Consider the following 20,172-nt stretch of genomic DNA (forward strand, 5'->3'; position numbering starts at 1 on the left):
ATGATTGCTTTCATGAGCCTATGTATTACCAATATTGATACTATAAATAGGTTTTCATTTTAGTGGATAAGACAATAAATGGGTCTGGGCCTGGCAATGATGATTTATCTCACAGGTTTGGTTCTCTTTGATCATGACACAATTGCTGTTTAATCTACAGATAAAAGGCTTTTAGAGAAAAAATGTTCATTGTGGAAAAAATATTCTCATCTTCTAAAGAAATATTCAAATTACAAGTGAGAGTAGAAGCTTTATACGGAAAACATAAGTAAGTGCCATATTAAGTATTAATGTACTAGATGTACCACATGTGAAGGTACCACATTAATAGCATCACTTAACCTGAATAAGTCATTCCACTACTTTAACCTTGGTACCAACAGACTTAATATATTCAGCTTTTGTTTTCAATTATCTGTTATGTCCTGCGACGGGTTTATTGTAGACACTGTGAAAACTATTATGACCCCTCAAAGACATAAGGCAATTTTCTTCTCACCAGGAAATTTGAACAAATTACTCTCCATTTTAACATGAAAAAGGCTATGAATTTTAGCTCCCCAGACCTGAAATAATGGAATCCAGTTAAAATTTCAATTACAATCATACAATTATATCACATCAATAAATGAAGATAAAAATCCTACAGAAGGTGAATGCTTTCTGTCTTTGCATGATTTTATTTTCTCCCTTTTTCTTTTGCTTTTGGTCCCAAGCCTAGAGAGCATTTTCAGGTATAATTATTTTGTAGGATACTTGAAATAGTTCTACTGTTTGAAAACATAGTGTTGTAGCATCGCATTGCTGTGAGCATTACAAAGCATGGCTACGGTTTGCAATAATTAAAGGCTGTTTGAGTTAAGAATTTTATGATTAGCCCTATTATGGCTCATTGAGCTTAAGTTTTGAAATTTTGTACTGAGTCCAAGACTAAAATGTTTCTTAGTCATAGAATGAATTTTAAAGATTAATTTGGACATTTTTCAGAGCCTTCTTATTCTCCCCATCCTTGGGTTACCATCATGTCCTTTCATGGCATGGTTAGTGGTAAGGCTAAAGGCTCAAGCCCAATATGAGCAAATTAGCTTCTCTATTCTAATGTAAACATCCCATCCATTTCAAAATGTCCCCAGGTCAAGGGTCATCTCTATAAAGTAGGCTTTGGACTCAGCTCAGCTGCCAAAGCAACAGCCACAAGTACAGTGAGTCAGACACTAGAAGTCTGGTTCTAGAAGATATGGCTTCAAGAAGTCTACTGACTAAAAGAGATAGCCAAGCTCTCCTCTCCACTCCCCAGCTCAAGTCCATTTCATTCATAGAAAATAGGTATTTTAACTTGGACAATGTCAACAGGTGTAGTTTCAACATCCAAGTTTGATTTGCCTTTAAATACAAAATTAGGCCTCTAATAGAGATAGGGACTAGAAGATTGCTGCTGAACTTTTTTTTTTTTTTTTTTTTTTTTTTTTTAAAGAAGCAGAAGAGGTAACATCCTTTTCTTCCTCCACCTCTCCCCCCAATGTCCATCACCAGACCTATTTAGGGGGTGATGAAGAAAAAAGTGTGAAGAATACATAATGAAGTGCAAAATACTGATAAGTACAGAGAATGAACGGAGTAGACAAGTGAAGAGTCTAGGATGGTTAAGGACTTTCCAGAAAAACAAGATCCTGGGACAGTGTTGCTGGGGGTGGTTGGGGGGGGGGCAAAACAAAACTACCATAGACTTAAAAAAATAAATTTACAAAGTAAAAACCTAAACCAAAGAGAGTAGCATGTCTACCACCCCCCACTCCAGCTTCTTGGTCTTAACAGCCCCTTGTCCCCCCCACCCCCACCACAAAACAAGAGAGCTTAAAGAAAATGCTACAGCATCTGCTACAATATGTTGTGATGTGGATGCACCTCAAGGACATTATGCTACTGAGATAAGCCAGTTATTAAAGGACAAATATTGTGTGAGTCCACTTGTAGGAGGTACTTAGAGGGGTCAGAATCATAAAGGCAGAAAGTGCAAGGGAGCTGCCAGGGGTTGGGGGGAGGGGAGAGAGGGGAGCTGTTTAATGCATATAGAGTTTCAGTTTTACAAGATGCAAAGAAATGGGAGATGGTGGTCATGGTTGCACAACACCAGTGTACTTAATGTCAGGGAATTGTACACTTAAAAGTGGTTAAGATTGTAAATTTTATGTTGTGTATTTTACCACAGTTCCCCCCCCCCCCCAAGATTAATTTAGAGAGAGAGCGCGAGCGGGAGGGGCAGAAGGAGAGGAAGAAAGAATCCCAAGCAAACTCCATACTGAGCAGGAGCCCAAGTTGGGGCTCAATCCCAAAACCACAAGACCATGACCTGAGCTGAAATCAAGAGTCAGATAACCGACTGAGCCACCCAGGCACCCCATCTTACCGCAACTTCTAAAAGGTGACATAAAACATTACAAACAAGTGAAAGAAATTCTGTCAAATGATCTAGTAACAAGAAAAATTCAGTAATGAAAACCAAGAGTATAAACCAACAAAAATATTAAGAAAGGAATCTTAAGCAGAGAATACTTACAAATTTCTAAAAGAAGAAACAACACAGAGGCAGTAAAGGATAATAGCCTACAGGTTTAACCAAATTACCTTATCAGACTCAGGCCCACAGAGTGCCAGGGATCGAAATATTTCAAAGATACGATAATGCAAAAGTAGGGAAAAAAAAAAAAAAAGGAAGAAGAGTACAATGCTCTTTACGAAAGGATATTTCTCAGCAATTTTAGAAGATACGCCGAATGGAAATTCTGAATGGGAAATCCATTGCCATATATCATGCAAACCATAATAAATCTCAAAGTTTAGAGATACTAAGAAAGAAAAAAAAAAAAAAAAACCGTGGTTCAGACCTTAGCAGATGCCAGTTTGGGGTGCCAGAAATCAGCTCCAGAAGTCCGAGTTGCTGCCTCCAGGACTTCAGCTTCCTGCACTGACCCTGGGGCAAGACGCTGCATCACTGGGCCTCCGAGCAGAGAGAGGAGCCAGTCCTTCAGGAATACTGGCTTGGGCTAAGAAGCAGTGTGAGCCAGACCCTTTACGGACCAGCGTGGGAGGCGTGGCCTCCCACCCCCGCAGGGCACTCAGGTGTTACTCATTGTAGGACTCCCCTCTTGTCCTCGGGAGAACTCGCAAGATCACAGACTGGGTTTTCTCTGAGTATTCAGGGCAACAGTGCTTCTGGCCTGATCCCATCTTTCTGTTTTGAAAGCTGTGTTAACACTTTGAGGTCTAGAAGATGTTTGCTTATACCCAGCAATGAATAGGGTCACCATTGCACACTTACATCTTTTTAGAAGGTTTTGTGAAATTTGAAATCCCTACTAAAAGTCAGTATTAGCCTGAATTTATTATATATGCTTTTCATCAGAGATGGAGGGAGGGAAGCCAAGAGGTTGAGAGAGAAAGGAAAGAGAAAAACAGAATGAGAGTAGAAGTTGGAGCCCATCAAAAGTATGCAATACACACAGGAACACTTAGTTCTATGGTATTGTTGATCACCGGGAAAAGCTGAGCAGCTGATTCTGCTCATGTTGATCTTGTGTGGTGAATTACACCCACCTGGTGAAAGATCTGAGCAGCTTGATGAGATCCGATGCCTTCTATCCCACCATCATCCCTGTAATTCATACTAATCAAATTTCTAATTGAAGATTTGAGAATTCAAACCAGCTGATATTTAGAATGCAAATAATACTATAAAAAGTTCTTTCTTCTGGCTTCAAGACAAAAGACTTGTTTCAGGTCTCAGTATGTAATAGTTCTACTTCAAATATGATTTTGAGATATACAAAATAGACATCATTCTTAGAGTGGTTAATGCACCAAACCAGGCTATATTCCAGGACATTCTACATAAATCATGACAAGAAAACAAGAGAGAAGAATGACACTCTAAAGCACCATTGAAACATCCTAATAAAATATCAGAAAAAGAAGTTATATCTTCTTTCCTCATGTATAAAGATAGAACTACCCTATCAGATCTAAAAGATCTAGGCCTCTACTCTGTACATAATGCATTTAACTGCGGGTCCAGTGGTTTTCCATAGTTATTAACCCAAAGTGGAGCTAGAATAGGCTTCACCAAATAAGTCTTTAGAAACATTCTTTTGTTAACCAGATCTGAAAATTTTATAATTTTACATAACTTCAAGATGATGGTAATAATTTTGCCAAGACCAAATGCCTAGAAATCTTACAAATAAATGTTTTAATAATCAATGTAAAAAGCCTAGAAATAAATGGAATTCCTAATTCTAAAAGATCTGGATTGCAAAAGTGAATGTTGAACTCTTATACAGACTAGGGTCATGTAGGATAAAATAAGGGAAGAAGAAGGGAAGGGCAGGTATTTTAAGACCCAAAATGCTAGGGAAATTATCACATTTAGATATAGAAACACATAAAGAATTGTAAACAGGTCTTCAATAGAGTCATAAACACCATGGGTTCACTCAGTATAAATGTTCAAAAAAATAATTTTGTGTATGTTCTATGTATTTAGAAAATAAGATAACTATATCCCAGGATTAAAAAGCAAATGGAAACGACACCTAAACAAAGAATCCAGAGAAACGTACATTAGCAGCCAAACACAGCTTGGTCAAATTCAAGGGAAGAAAGTTGGTATTTATGTATAGGGGCAAATATGGCTAAGGTATTAGGACCATATAATAGCTTTAGACCTGGAATCATGGAACATAGTCTGAGGTCTGGCATAAGCAGTGAACTTAGTCTCATGTTATTTGTGGTAATGCTGGGCATTTAAACTGCAGCCATAATTGCTCAATGGCTTTTCCAGCAACAATAGGGCTGAGAGCCCTTGCACAAACTCTCAGAACAGAGGGAACACACTTTTTTTCCTAAAACTGAGCTGAATGTCAGGCAGTAAAGTTCACAGTCCTCTTTGGAATAATTAAAGTCATTTTCAAAAGTTATTTTTAAAACATATTTACAAATCGTCCATTTAAAAAAATCAACTTCCATGTTTTTCTACATGCATACATTGACAGCATACACCCATACACCTTTAGTCAACTGATTTCAATGTGTGTCAAGACCATCCAATGGATAAAGGACAGTCTTTAGAACTAATGGTGCTGGTAAAACAAAAGAATGAATTTGGACTCCTACCTTAAGCCACATACAAAAAATTAATTCAAAATGAATCAAAGTCCTAGATGTAAAAGCTAAAACTATAGAAGTCTTAGAAGAAAACATGTATAAATTTTCTTGACCTTGGATTAAGCAATGGTTTCTTCAGTATAACACCAAAAGCATGGCAACCAGAGAAAAAATAGATAAATGGGTTTCATCAAAGTTAAAAACTTTTGTGCTTCAGAAGGAAACATCAAGAAAGTAAAAAGAAGGTGAAATTTTAACCCACTGAAAATATTTGAAAATCATATATCTGGTAAGGAACTTGTTGCTAGAATATATGAAAACACGTAGAATTCAATAATCATCATAATAAAATAACCTGGGGCATCTGGGTGGCTCAGTTGGTTAAGCATCTGACTCTTGATTTTGGATCCGGTCATGATCTCAGGGTCAAAGGATCCAGCCAGTGTTAGGTTCCTCACTCAGTGGGGAGTCTGCTAGGGATTCTCTCTCTCCATCTCCCGCTGCCCCTCCCCCACTCTCTCTCCCTCTAAAATAAATATATCTTTAAAAAAAACGACAAATAACCCAATTTAAAAAATGAGTAAAGAACCTAAGTAGACGTTTCTCCAAAGATAGATGATACATTCAGTATCTTTACTGTGCTGATGGATACACAAATATAACCATGTGATAAAATTTTATAGAGCTAAATACACATATATACACACAAATGAAATATAAATAAGACTAGGGAATTTTGAATTATATCAATGGGTTGTATCAGTGTCAATATTCTGGTTATGATATTTTATTATTATTTTGCAAAATGTTAGCATTTGAAACTGAGTAAAAGTTATACAGAGTATCCAGAATCTCTGTATTATTTCTTACAGCTGTGTCTGAAACCTATAATTATCTCAATACAATTACTACTAAAAATAAATATAAATAAATAAACCTTCTCCCAGGCATATCAGTGTGAAATTTCTGAATTCCAGAGACAAATGAAAAAGTTCCTACAAGTTTCTAGGAAGCTGGGTATGAAATATTAAAGTATACTTAAATTGAAAGGATAGAAAGATGGAAAGTATATATATTTGGTAGGGATTAGGATATGGTGGAAGATAACTAAATCTACAGATAGGGATGGGGGATGAAATGACTCTGAAAATCTTTTTTTATGAGTTTGCTGACTACCTTATAGCAAAGTACCTAAAAGAATTCTAGAATTTACAAATCAGTTATGACTTATTTCCCAAATTTGCTAGCCTCTCCAGTGTTAACAAACAGCATTCAGTAATATGTAATTAAGGGAGAGATGCTGTTGATTATTTAAAAGCCATGTAACACCACCTATTCCTTACTAATAAGTCTCCATTTTGTTAAGTAAGGGAGAACACTCAGAGTTAGTGAGTACAGCCCCTGAATTAATGTGGGAAGGGAGGGAGCTTGCAACCTGGTTCTAGCCGATGTGATATAAAACAGGTGTAGACCGAAAGAGTGAAAAGAGCTTTTATGAAGATGTTCCCTTCTTGTATAAGAGGAAAATGGGGAAGAAGCTTCACCTTTTGCCAATCCCTGGTTCCTGCATCGAACATAGGTTTGTGAGGATATGACATTGAAAGCAGCCATAAGAAAAGGCTAGAGACTCACAGGGAAGCTAAGTCAGAGCTGTAAAATTTTTGAGTCCAACCATTGCTAGCAATTGGATTTCTTATTATATAATGAAAGCATTCCTATTGTTTAAGCTTAGTTTTAGTCAAGCATTCTATTTATTTGACTGAAAAGCACTGCAAGGCTAAAGAGAGAACAGCTGTCTCAGAGCTAACCAGATTTATTTATTAATGATATGACTATTCATGCTTTTCTGTAAACCAACTACTCAAAGTACATGTTCTGGATGATAAAAAATTCTTACTCAATACATTTGAAAGTAGGATTTTATTAAATAATAATATTGAATTGCCACTTCTAAAATTCAAATATATAAGCATACATAAATTATTTAAATCTAATACCATTCTGTATCATCTTATATTAAGACTAATCTAGTCATAGTCAGTTAAAAATTTCTGTGATATTTGTCCACATTTTTCAATAAATGTTGACCAAGCCCCTGTTCTGTCAGGCAACATTGTAGCCATTGAAGACATCAAGTAAGTTAGACTTGGCCTCTGCCCATAAGGGACTTGTAGCTATTCTCCAAATGAAGACTATTTAGGTAACTTTAATCAAATCTTGAACCAACCCTTGGTCATGATTACAAAATCGTCCCTCTGTATAGGAAAAGCAGCCACAAATGCCCCGAGGGATGAAGGAGAAGGTATACCTGGGTAACAGATCCCTGTGATTTTTTGATGTTCTTGCATATTTCACCGGGAATAGGTTTTCAAGTTACTTCAGGAAGATATATTTCTGGTTTTCAAAAGAAAATGTCTTTCTCAGAGACACAGAAACAACAGTGTCATAAAATACTGAGAACACATTACTTCTTATTCACTATGTAAGTACTAAAACAGTTTTTTTGATTATGTAGGTTAAACTAAAGTGAGCCATTCCTCAACTACAAATGAGAAATAATAAATGACCAATAACCAAGGTCTCAGTCAATGAACCCTTTTCAAATATAAAGTTGACATATGATGGATCTTAGTATCAGCATATTAATGACCACTGTATTACCAGTTATATAATTACCCTTGTTATATTAATAATAATTAACAGTGTTGAACAAATCTATCATGAGATATTTTTAAATTTTATTCTTTTCTGGATTAATTTCCTCTTTTTAAAAAATTAGGATTTAAATCAAATCCTCATGAATCAAACTCTGCACCAGTGTCATATCAGCAAATTTAACTTAAACAGAAAATTATATTAATTGCTTTGGATCAGATCAAGTATTACATTGTCCCATTTATATATTCTCCTTTGACTTCTTTGACAGTGATTATCTCCATGAGTCCTTTCTGTATATAATGATAGGGCTTCCTCAGTTGAGGTCGCAATGTCTCCTGGATCAGTCTGACTGACAGATGAACATTTGGCATGTGCTTAGGAGGAAATAGACACTTTAATTAGCTCAGTTACTCACAAGTGCCTTGGACACTGTGCCCCAAAGTGGCGACTATAATAAACGTTGACAGGAGAACCCTGGTCTTTCACTAAAGAGACTTACAAAATGGAAAAATCATTTAAAAGCCTTCAACCTAAGAGTCTTGAATCATAGATTTTCAAGCTTTCATTTCCTACTCTGGGCCTAAGAACTATTAAACTGGCAGTATAGCAAAGGCAATTTAGTGTAGAAAGTATGAAAGGATGGTCTTTTCAGGAAAAGATACTGGAACTGTTGAAAATTCAGTGAAGGAGGAAAAAAAAACATGTCAATCCTTTCCTCACACCATATAAAAAATTATTAACTCAGAAACAGACAATAGACCAAAATGCAATACCTAGAATAATAAAACTTTCAGGAGAAAATATCATAACTTTCGGAAAACTTTCTTGGATACAATATGAAAAGCATGATCCACAAGAATGAAATTGGTAAATTGGACTTAATCAAAATTAAAAACTTCTGTGTTTTAAAAATCACTGTTAAGAAAATGAAAATGCAAGCCACAGGCTGGGAGAAAATAATTACAAAATAAATATTCACCACAGGATCTGTATATAAAAGATATAAAGAACTTCGACAACTCAATAGTAACAATGACTGAAAACCTAATTTAAATATAGGCAACAGATTTCAACAGACATCTCAACAAAAGAGATACGTGGATGGCAGTTATGCACATCAAAAAATGTTCAACATCATTTGTCATTAGGGAAATGCTAATTAGAACCACAATGAGATTCAATGATGCATAGACTAGAGTGGGTAAAATTAAAAAGATTAACTATGAGAAGTTTTGGCAAGAATGTGGAACAACTGGCAGTCTCATACACTGCTAGTGAGAATGTACAATAGTACAACCACTTTAGAAAATAGTTTTAGAGTTTCTTAAAATTTAAATATATACCCACTATATAATCCAGTCATTCCACTAATAGGCATGTACCTAAGAGAAAGGAAAGCATGTGTCCATATGCAAACATAAACACAAATATCCATAGCAGATTTGGAATAACAAAAAAATCACAAGCCACCAAAAGTTACTTCCACAGGTGAGTGGACAGATAAACTGTGGTATAGTCACACAATGGAATACAATTCAGCAATTTAAAAAAAAAATCAACTGTTACTATTCGCTAAACCTGAATCTCAAAATGATTATATTGAGAGATAAAGACAGAAAAAGAAAGTATATATACTGTATGATTCCATTTACATAAAATTGTGGGAAATTCAAATTAACATAGAGTGACAGAAATCAGATCATTGGTTGCCTGGAGATGGGCAGTAAGGTGGTGTGGGAGGGTTGAGAGAGATATTACAATGTTGAATAAGGAAACTTCTGAGGGAAATGGATATATTCACCATTTTGATTGAGGTGATTTTTCCACTGGTGTATACACATGTTAAAATTTATCAGATTGTATGTTTTAATAGATATAATTTATTGTATGTTAATAGCACCTCAATAAAGGTACTAAAAAACAACAACAAAACTTCATCCCTTGCTAATAGTGTGACTGAGAGTGAGTAGTTGACCTTTCTGGAATTTACTTTATTTGTAAAGGACAATAATGATAAGCCCTATGTATTCCTCAAAGTTACTGTAGAGATCAAACGAGATGACTGTAAAAAGTTCTGCAAACGGTATACAGTTATCTGTACAAAATGAAGTATTACTGTTGACATGGTTACTATTAGTTTCAAAAAACCCACAAGATCAACTAACAAGCCAGTGATTTGTGATAGGGAAAAGGCATGCAGTGAAATGTGAAAAGAATGAGAAGCTGAGAATTAAGGCTAGTACTCTTGAATTCAGAAGAGAGCCTGTGACGACAACCTTGACTCATGTATTGATTTTCAGTCCTCAACTGCCCACATTAGTCCTTGACACCTCAGCTCATTTAGATTCAAATCTATGTTTCACTTTCTTTTCCTTTCTTTCCTTTGTCTTTCTCCCAGTTACACTGTGTAGAACGAGTGGCTGAGACAGTCATAACCTGGCAGCAGTGAATCCCAGAGGGAGACTGGGTCCTCCCTGCCACTCTGACCCCAGTCATTTGAATTCAAGCTCCAGCACACTTCTTCCCCATTTCCCTAGCTGATACAGATTCAGAACTTCAGCAAACTCCCTTGGAGTACCCATGTTTATGGGCTGTTTGGACTTCTGAACTCCTAAAAATGGAGGTGGTATTTCTATTTATACAACATCTCCCCAGACATGAAGGTCCCATCACTGGTTTCCACTAAATCCATACATACATGAGTTTAGATCTTACTGGAGAACTGGAGGTCAACAGACTGATTATATTACAGACTATAAAGCCATCATACTCACGTATTCTCTACTTCATGATCCCTTCTCGTTAAACAGTTCTAAGAACTCCAAAAACTTCTCCTTTTGATAGGCAGAGCAATTCAGTTCTCCCCTCAGAAGACTTGAGACTCACCCATGTCCAGGTCTGTGGGCCTGCCTTCTAGCATAGGCACTGATCAAGGAATTTTTCTAAGAAACATAATTCCCCCTTAAGAGAAATCTGGTATCAGCTATTAAGACAACAATTATTTTTAAATTTCAACTGCTATTGTCGATGTAGACGTTATTCACAGTCGAAAATCATGCTTCAATAGAACATATTCAAGACCAGTCTTAAGTGAAATAAAAGAATTTGAAATTCTTTGCCCATTGGTTTACCAAGCATAGACCCTTTCTCCAGGTCTATTTCCCCTTCCTCATACTTGTGCATTTCTTAGTTCTCACTACTTTCCTTAGAAAGAGTTTAACTGAGATTTCTAAGTCTCAGGTAAGGAAGACTGACAATGATCTCAGGTATAATAGGTCCCAAGTATATCATATATGTATGTGTGTGCGTGTGTGTGTATGTATCTTTTTTTTTTTTTTTTTTTAAGAAAAATCATTCTCTAGCTGAAGAATCAAGTTCTGGTAGAACTGGCTGCAGTTTTTGGTATTGTGGGGACAAGGTATCCATAGGATCTAAGTATATGAGCATACAAGCAGTTTTCTTCCCCGTAGGTGTAAAAAACACACTGAATTGCAAGTAGCTCTTCATTAGATTCACGTATAAGCCAGATTCATTCAGTGATCACAGAAAAATCCTCAGAAAAAGGATTATTGCTGTGCATACTTTCTGTATTTAAATAATTGAGATAACATATCCATGACTAAAAAACAAACTAGAATGTTTGTGTTTTACAAACCAAAAGGCCACATTTTCCCCTAGGTGTTAGCAGCCAAAAAGCAGCTGAATTCAAGGTGAATGAAATTGGTATTTATATATAGGGATAAATGCAGTTTCATATTTAAGACCATATAATCATTTCAGAGCTGGAATCGTGGTCTATAGTCTGAGTTCCAGCATTACCAGTGAGTTTGGTTTCACGTTATTTAAAATGCACCCATGATTAGTCAATGTGAATGAACTGTATGAGAGTTATACAAACTCCATTTTCCTTTTTTTTTTCCTTTGTCCCTGATGAAGGGTATTAAGGAGGGCACCTATTGCGTGGAGCACTGGATGTTATACGTAAACAATGAATCATGGAACACTACATCTAAAACTAATGATGTACTGTATGGTGACTAACATAACATAACAACAACAACAACAACAAAACCCTCCATTTTTCAATTAAAGAAAAAAGGGTTTCAGATTTAGTGGTAGAATTTTTCTTGAAGGTGAAATCAAGCTCAATACCGGGCCACAGAAACAAAACTTAAAAGTCATTTCCTAAGGCTGTACCTTAAGTCTCAAAAAGGACTCCTATTCTTTCAACCTCTGGGCTCTACAAAAGTGCATCAAGGTCCAAATGCCAAAGCACAGCAGAAGATTGATAAAGAACGACTCTCACGTTGCAGAATTAGGACCACTCTAGCACCTAAGCTTCTGTGGTGAGAACACATGGCTTTCTCTGTGATTCCCCATTTAGAAATTTTTGGAAATCATTAGCATAGCGATTCCCAGTTAAGTTCCTACTTAGGCAGGAGAGAAAGAGATAAACCCCTCTAACAGGGACATAAATGCAAATGTGGATTGAATTTGTAGACTCAGATAGGTAAGGTTAGGCTATTCCAATCTCTATTTTGGGATTCTCCCTTGCCTTTTAAAATTCCACGTATGGGGCGCCTGGGTGGCACAGCAGTTAAGCGTCTGCCTTCGGCTCAGGGCGTGATCCCGGCGTTGTGGGATCGAGCCCCACATCAGGCTCCTCCGCTATGAGCCTGCTTCTTCCTCTCCCACTCCCCCTGCTTGTGTTCCCTCTCTCGCTGACTGTCTCTATCTCTGTCAAATAAATAAAAAAAATCTTTAAAAAAAAAAATTTCCACGTATGTATACAGATGAGTCTCACATATGTATCTTTAGTTTCATCCTGTCTTTTGAACATCAGAATTCCTGAACGTTTGTGTCTACTTCCCAGTTGCCCCTCAAATCCAAGAAATTATATTTCCTCCTCTTCCCAACATTTTTATTTCTGTTAATGGCACTATCCTTCTAGTCAGTTTTAAACCCTGAGCCCGTTATTACTCTCTACCCCAAATCCCTTGAATCAGGAAGGGTGATTCTGGCTGTTTAACAGAAACTGTGTCTCAAATTATTTAAACCATAAGCAAATTATGATCTTGCATAACTGCAGTTCCGGGAGCGGTGTGGAGAGGGATAAAGAGTGGAAGGGAATCGAATCAGTAGCCCAGTGATATCAACAAGGACTCAGATTCTTTTGTCCTCTGTGCTCTACTGTTTCATCCTAAGTTTACTTTTTCATGGTCATCAGACGTTTCATATGAAAGTTAAGACAATATTCCTTGTTGCAGCAGGAGGGAGAAACCATGGTCCCACTGGAATATAAAACCTTCCCTCCCATCTGACTGGGTCAGTTTCACTCCCAAGTCTGCCTATGGAGTCTAAGGAGTAGCCAGATGAAGGCTATGCATCACCTGTTAGCAAAAATCCATTCCAGGAGGGGAAGGCAGGTAGTCCCTCAAGTCGTGCCTGGATACCTCAATGCGGTCGTGTTTCTACCAGGAAGAAGATGAGAATGAAGCGAATCAAACAGATGATCAGCAGGATGACAGATACCGTACATCACTCCCATGCTGTCTCTGAAGCACAGATCTGGCAATGCCACTATAGTTCTTTGTTGTCTTGCAGATAACAGCGAAATGCCTTTATACTGAATTTATATCTCCCTATAATCTGTTCCCAATAAACACCGCCTTAAAGCATGAACATTCCTTATACTCCAACCAGACCATGTCACCATTCTCCTCCACGCTCTGCTTCACCTCTTGTTGTTGATTTGTGGGCATGAATGTTTCCACCTGGAATTCCCACCTACCCCTATTTGAATCAGGTAAGCTATTGCTTCTACTTCTAGGACAGTTGTTCTCAAAAGTAGTTAGATATTATAGTCATCTGGGGAGATTTTTAAAATTACCCCTGCCTGGGATCCATTCCCAGAGATTCTCATTTCATTGGTTGGGGGGAGGGCACAGATATTATTTTGTTGGTGTAGTGGTTTTTAAACCCCTCCAGATGATTCAAATGTTCAGACAGGATTGAGGAATACTGCTCCAGAAGAATGAATCATTCTCTCATACCCACAGCTGGGGGTAATTTTCTGCTGCTCTTAAACTTCCACACCACTTTCATTTCTCTCCTACCGACTTCTCTAGTTACATGCGCCTGACTCAACAACTCTCACAGATTGTAAACTCTTTGGGACCACATCCACGCCATAATACCTACCACAGTGCCTAACATATAATAGGTATAATAATTCATGAGAACATAGGTACATAAGGAGATAGAAATATTTAGAATAAAATAATACATTTAAAAATATAATAAAGATGTACACTGTGCATCAAGCAATAATTTCGCCAGACTGTGGTCAGACATTCTGGATAGTTGGTAGCCATCTCTGGGACCTTGCCAAAAAAAGGATAATGAAAAGAGGAAGCTTTACTGTGATGTATACTATACAAATTAAGCCTTGCTAAACTGTTGTCGGATTTTATAAAATTTGCATGTTCAAAAAGACTTTTAACACTTCATAAGAACCAGTTCTCATCAGTACACATATATCAATCTAGACTTAATGTTGGAGGGAAAAAAAAAAAACATGAAAAGATTCTTAAACACAAAGTATTCAATGTTTGTTTACTCTGTGCTCAGTTCTGTGCTAAGCCCTTTCCAAACATTATCTTGTTATCGAACATTATCTCAGAACAATCCTATGAGGGAAATACTCCCATTGCTCAATTACAAATGAAGAGATTTAACCATTAGGAAACTTGCCTAAGGTTACACAGCCAGCAAAAGGCAGAGATTCAAACCCAAAGCTGTCTGATTCTTAACCCCAAAAGCCTGCCTTCTCGACCACAGTATACAGCTGAATATTCAGGATTCTTCACGTATAAAATACAAGCTCTTCTCAATGTATCAACCATTTTTTTTTCAAATGACCCACTTTGATAAAACAAATGATCTTTTACAAATGACTTCCTAAAGCAAAGACTTGGTATCCAATCATTTTGAATCTTGAACAAATGATGGCAGAATCCAATCTCCACGGAGTCCTTTCCCTTTCCCAAGATGTAATTGTCACGGTACAGTGACAAAACCTGTGCAAATGGTTGAAGGATGGGGCCTTCAGGAATCTTCCATCAAAAGAGTAATCCTCAGAAAAGAGCTGACAGATAGGAACGATCTATCACTCTTAATATTGATAATCCGTTCAGGATTAGTTTGCAGACTGGTAAGGTTCTCAAGGTTCCAAATGGGGGAAAGGTTATTGAACTTCCATTTAATATATATTTGAAATAAAAATAACTCAGGTTCAGGGGATAGATCTATGCCACCCAAGAACAAAAATCTCTTTACATAAAAACCTTGTTATATGAGATTCATGAACTCCATTCTCTTTGGTAACCACCAGCATATTTAGATAATTGATCATGCGTGCTGCTCTTGGGTTCCTACTGACTGTCAATTAAGTTTGTTCTTAATGTTGCTGCATGGAAATCGCTACAAGCAAAGACAGATGACACTGCTGCTTCCGGGTGATAGGATTTGAAAAACATCATGACAAATGCTTCTGGCAATTCACAGCAGAATATTCAGATGTAAATTCCACTTTACATCAACAGTTTAATATTTATCTTTGACAGTCCTAATTGCCTGCTAGGGAGGTCCTTTTTAGAAATTAGGTTGAATAAAACGCTGTTTTAAAATGCTGTTTTTTAAATTAAAATACTCATAATTAGGAATGGCAACAATTATTTGAGCACTTCACTGAAGTCTTGTGGAAGGTTGTTTTTGCTTTTGTTTTTTAGGAATAGTCAACTTATTTGAAGGAAGCAGAGTGATGGTGAAAGTCGTGTTATATGTATTTGGATTTAAGGATACAGAAAGTAGTGCTCACTTTATTATTTTATTAATGGACCTATCGGTCATGACTTTTCCTGTTTCAAGTGACCAAATCCCCGAGTGAACCAACTAACGTGGACAATGGGAACTTTATTGGCTCATGTAACCCACCTGCTGAAAAGGCAGAAGTGGTCATGACTTCCGGGCCTGGAACCAAGGACTGAGACCTCTTTGCTTTGATGTTCTACCTCTTGAGTCTTCCCATCAGCCTCCTTTCCTCTAATCTTCTTTTCCATGTGGCAAAAGACATAGCCCTAGGTTTATCTGGTTCTTACCCCTAGAGTTTATGACTAGAGAAGAAGAAAGCCTCTCCATGCACAAAGACCTTGAAAAGTCCCCACACTGGGATCAGATTGCCCCAGTTTGGATCACCTGCCCATTGCTTGGATCATTCACATGGGCTAATGCTGAAGAATTCGGAATAGACTCCACCCTGCCCATCCCCAGCCAGGTCAATACCCACCTCGAGAGCTGGGGCATTCATTCTGTTGTCAGAAGAGAGAGAGGTATGGAGAGATGAAAATAAGAGATTCTATGGAACAAAGATGATTTGGGCAGTGTAAAAAAAAATAATCTTACCATTATGCCACATTGTTTATGATAATAGTGAATAATCATTAATGTAGTAATACTTTTTTTCTTTCTCTTTTGAAAAGAAAAGAACATGTTGGATCATCCACACACCCAGTCTCGCCCACCTTTCAAAAGGCACTACTTTTAGGTGAGTTAAATATAGGATCTTCAGTTTCCCTTTTTTGTAGATAATTTGTACCCGAGATTACCATTGACCTAATTAGAATTGTTTGCCAAACAACAGGGGAAAACTACAATCTTAACAACATTCCAATGGTTACTTTTCCATCCATGGGATGCCACATTGAAATTTAAGGGATATTCTTCCTACAGATTGCAGCCAGGTTGCATGTGTTAAACTATTGCTCAGGCGAATACACGTGTTTGGGATAATTATGCAGTTTTCCCTATTTATTTATGAAGTGTCACATTAAAGTTTAAACCAAGATTTATCATTGAGTATAGATATCCCATGCATAGCAAACAGCAGTTGCCTCTTCAGTTTGGTTGTTGAGTATTAAACAAATTCAGATTTCAAAACCAGCTGCTTCATATTTAAAGACAACCCTAACCAAATTAAACATCACAGAACTCGAAATAAATGCAACTCATTCTAAGAGTCAGCTTGAGGATTGAAATTTCATTGAATAGTTAATAGAAAAATTATATAAGTGATTGTTGATAAAATGTAGGGTCTACTTTGACTATATTTCTACATTCTAGCATTTTGAATGCTGATTCTTCTAACGTGAACTTTCTGCATAGCTGGATTCTTGAGTCTACTGACATATTTGTTTGTGAAATTATGTGAAAATGAAAAGGACAAAACAAATTCAAACTTGAGATGCTTAAGATGCCAAAGTATTCGATTTCATACTTCACTAAAGCTGCCAAATCACCTGTTTTTCTTGCTCAAAACATGTAATATGTGCAAAAGTCAGCTCCGTTCATCAGAAAATCAAGCTGGAAAGAAAGAGTGGGTATCTGGGTGGGGCTCCAGGGAAGGGAAGTGAGTCCTAACACTCCTACCCCACCGGAGGGTTGTTTTGGATGTGCAGGTAATCATGCAGACTGGTGCTGCAAGGGGATACAGAGTATCGTACTCAGGTCTGGCCCAGGAAGATGCTATTCAAGTGTGAATGGGAATTTACAGCTGCAACCTGCCTCCCAAGCTCCAGACTCATTTACTCAACCGCTTCCTTCTTTCTGCAAGTATATACTGAGTACCTACAATGTGCCAGAGAATACTTGGTGAGGAAAACAGACACATGTGATGCTGAGAGTTTAGCAGAAGCAACATAGATGAACAGTCACATAGATGGAAATGTTCTGCAGGAAAACAAAACAAAACAAAACAAAACGGGCTAGTGGAGGGGCACTGCACAGAAGCACCTGTGGTCACGGTGGTCCTACAGGGAAATCTTCCCTGAAGAAATGATTCAAGATGAAAACCAAAGGATGAGAAAGGATTCCCATGGCAGATGTGCAAAGAACAAGAAAAGACCATATTTAAATTTTCTAGTTTTAAATAAAAACCAACAAACTCAGGCAGGCAACATTAATTTAATAATGCATTTTATTTAATGTACTATATCCGAAATAACATCATTTCAATCTGTAATCAGTATTATTAATGATATATTTTATGTTATTTTTTGTACTAAGTAGTTAAAGTGTCTTTTCTACTAACAGTACATCTCAATTCGGATGAGCCACATTCCAAGTATTCAAGCTCATGTGGCTACTGGCTACCATATTGGACAGCACGGCTCTAGGCAAAAGATACATAATTATAACCTGTGCTAAATGCTCAGGAGAGTCACAGAGTAAGTACTAGGGTGAGGGAAGCTAATATAAATCCAAGAGACAGAGAAAGCCTCTTTGAAAAAGTCCCATTTAAGCTGAAACTTAAAGCCTGGTTGGGCATGAAGCTGGCAGAATAGGCAAAGACCTTCCTCTGAGCAGGGAGCAACATGTGCAGAAGTCCCGAGATAGGAAAGAGCTCAGTGTATTAGAGAAACCGAGAGAGGGCTGGCCAAGCAGGGATGCACCAGATGGGGGCCACCTAAGAGGTTTAGAACATTAGACCACATGCAGTTAGAAGCCAGAGAAAGGATTTTAGCAAGTTTACATTACTAACCTCCCCCCACCAACAAATCCACCCCAGCCTCACCAGCTCCACAATCGGAATTGGGTGTCTTTTTTGTGGGCTCCTGCAGCACAGGGCAGATTCTTCTCTGATGGTACTTATCAGGGTATGGGCCACTGGCTTAGTGATGGTTTAATGTCTGTCTTCATCACTCATCTGTAACTTGCTTGAGACAGAAATGACCTTTTATCTCTACTTCTCTAGCAGCTAGCACAAGAGGCACGAAGTAGGTGCTTTTTATTATAAAGACAGAAAAGACAACTCTCTATATGACATCCAGAACAGAAAAATCTGAGCAGCTCCTATACACTACTAGCTAATTCATCTCCAAAACTAAAGTAAGGACAAGAAGGTATTAAAATAGACATACCTGATTCTTGAACTGCCTTTTAAATATTTAGCCATAGAGGTCATATATTCAGACTCTTATATGTTTCATGTATTCAGGCTCAATAGGACTCAGTTTTGAAGATATCATTTTCTCTACATATGAGGTAACACTGATGAAAATCATAAAATATGGTTGACACAGTTCAAAAGACTAGAGCTGGCCTATTTTGAAACATGATCTTCTTCCATAAGCAAAATTAATTCTCCATAATATAATATACAATAAAGCATCATAGGGTATATAATGAATAAATGGTGTCATTATTGGATTAATTACGAAGGGCATAGTAGGATTTATAATTAGAGCTTCATTTTATTAACAAACTTCAGAGGCTAGAGAAACTAAGAGTTGGATCACTTTAGATTTAAACAATGAATTTTTTGAAAGTATGACAATTGCAGATCATAACTTGCTGGATTGCAATATGTAAACAGCATTTTCCTGACTGTACAGAATAATTTGTTTACTTCTTTTATGTGTCTAATTTTTCATTACTGTGCCAGTCTCACTTTTTAAATTTAATATCTAATTTCAAAGTAGAAAATCAACTCTAGTTTCTATATTAATTATCAGAATTACCCAAGTCCTTTTTAAACACTGACAGGGCCTGCAATATACTAACCCTGTGGATAAGCCCCCATCAACTTTGATTGTAATGAAAGGCTGTGGTTTTCCCTGGGTAGCTAATTAGTTTTATTCATATAGCCACCTTTTGTCCATGAAACTAAAAAAGAAAAGAAATATGTTTGAACCCATGTAAGGGCAGCATGATTGCTTCCTGTAAATACATTATTTTCTGAGTTCTGTTAATGGAATATTAGATGAAGGGTTAGAAGTATATCCCTCTGGGGGCGCCTGGGTGGCGCAGTCGTTAAGCGTCTGCCTTCGGCTCAGGGCGTGATCCCGGCGTTCTGGGATCAAGCCCCACATCAGGCTCCTCCGCTGGGAGCCTGCTTCTCCCTCTCCCACTCCCCCTGCTTGTGTTCCCTCTCTCTCTGGCTGTCTCTCTGTCAAATAAATAAATAAAATCTTAAAAAAAAAAAAAAAGAAGTATATCCCTCTGAAAGTTTATTTCCTCCATCCCTTTAAAAGTATTTTGAATCTAAAATTCTGACAACTAGATCAGCTGAATTACACTCCATTCTTATTTGTCAGTTTCTATTTTCATTTTTTAAGATTTTCATTACTAAATAAAACTAATGTGTATAACCTAAGAACATAGAGAAATTTCCAAGGTAGTAAGTCAGCAGTGCATTCAGCATCCTCTCATGTATTACTGAGCATGAACTATCATTGATTTTTCCACTGACAACCCTCTTCACTCAGCACCTATTTATCTTACGTCCAAAAATATTAC

At 37.2% G+C, this 20,172-nt stretch overlaps 1 long non-coding RNA gene across 1 annotated transcript in view; it reads right to left on the reverse strand.

The window, feature by feature from the left end:
* Positions 1–20,172, reverse strand: part of LOC123789061 (uncharacterized) — a 1,398,020-nt gene that overhangs the window by 143,433 nt on the left and 1,234,415 nt on the right. The gene's annotated exons all lie outside the window — the stretch shown is intronic.

The sequence above is a fragment of the Ursus americanus genome, chromosome 3 (assembly GCF_024610735.1).
Source record: "Ursus americanus isolate L20-20 chromosome 3, mUrsAme1.1.p, whole genome shotgun sequence".
NCBI lineage: Eukaryota > Metazoa > Chordata > Mammalia > Carnivora > Ursidae > Ursus > Ursus americanus.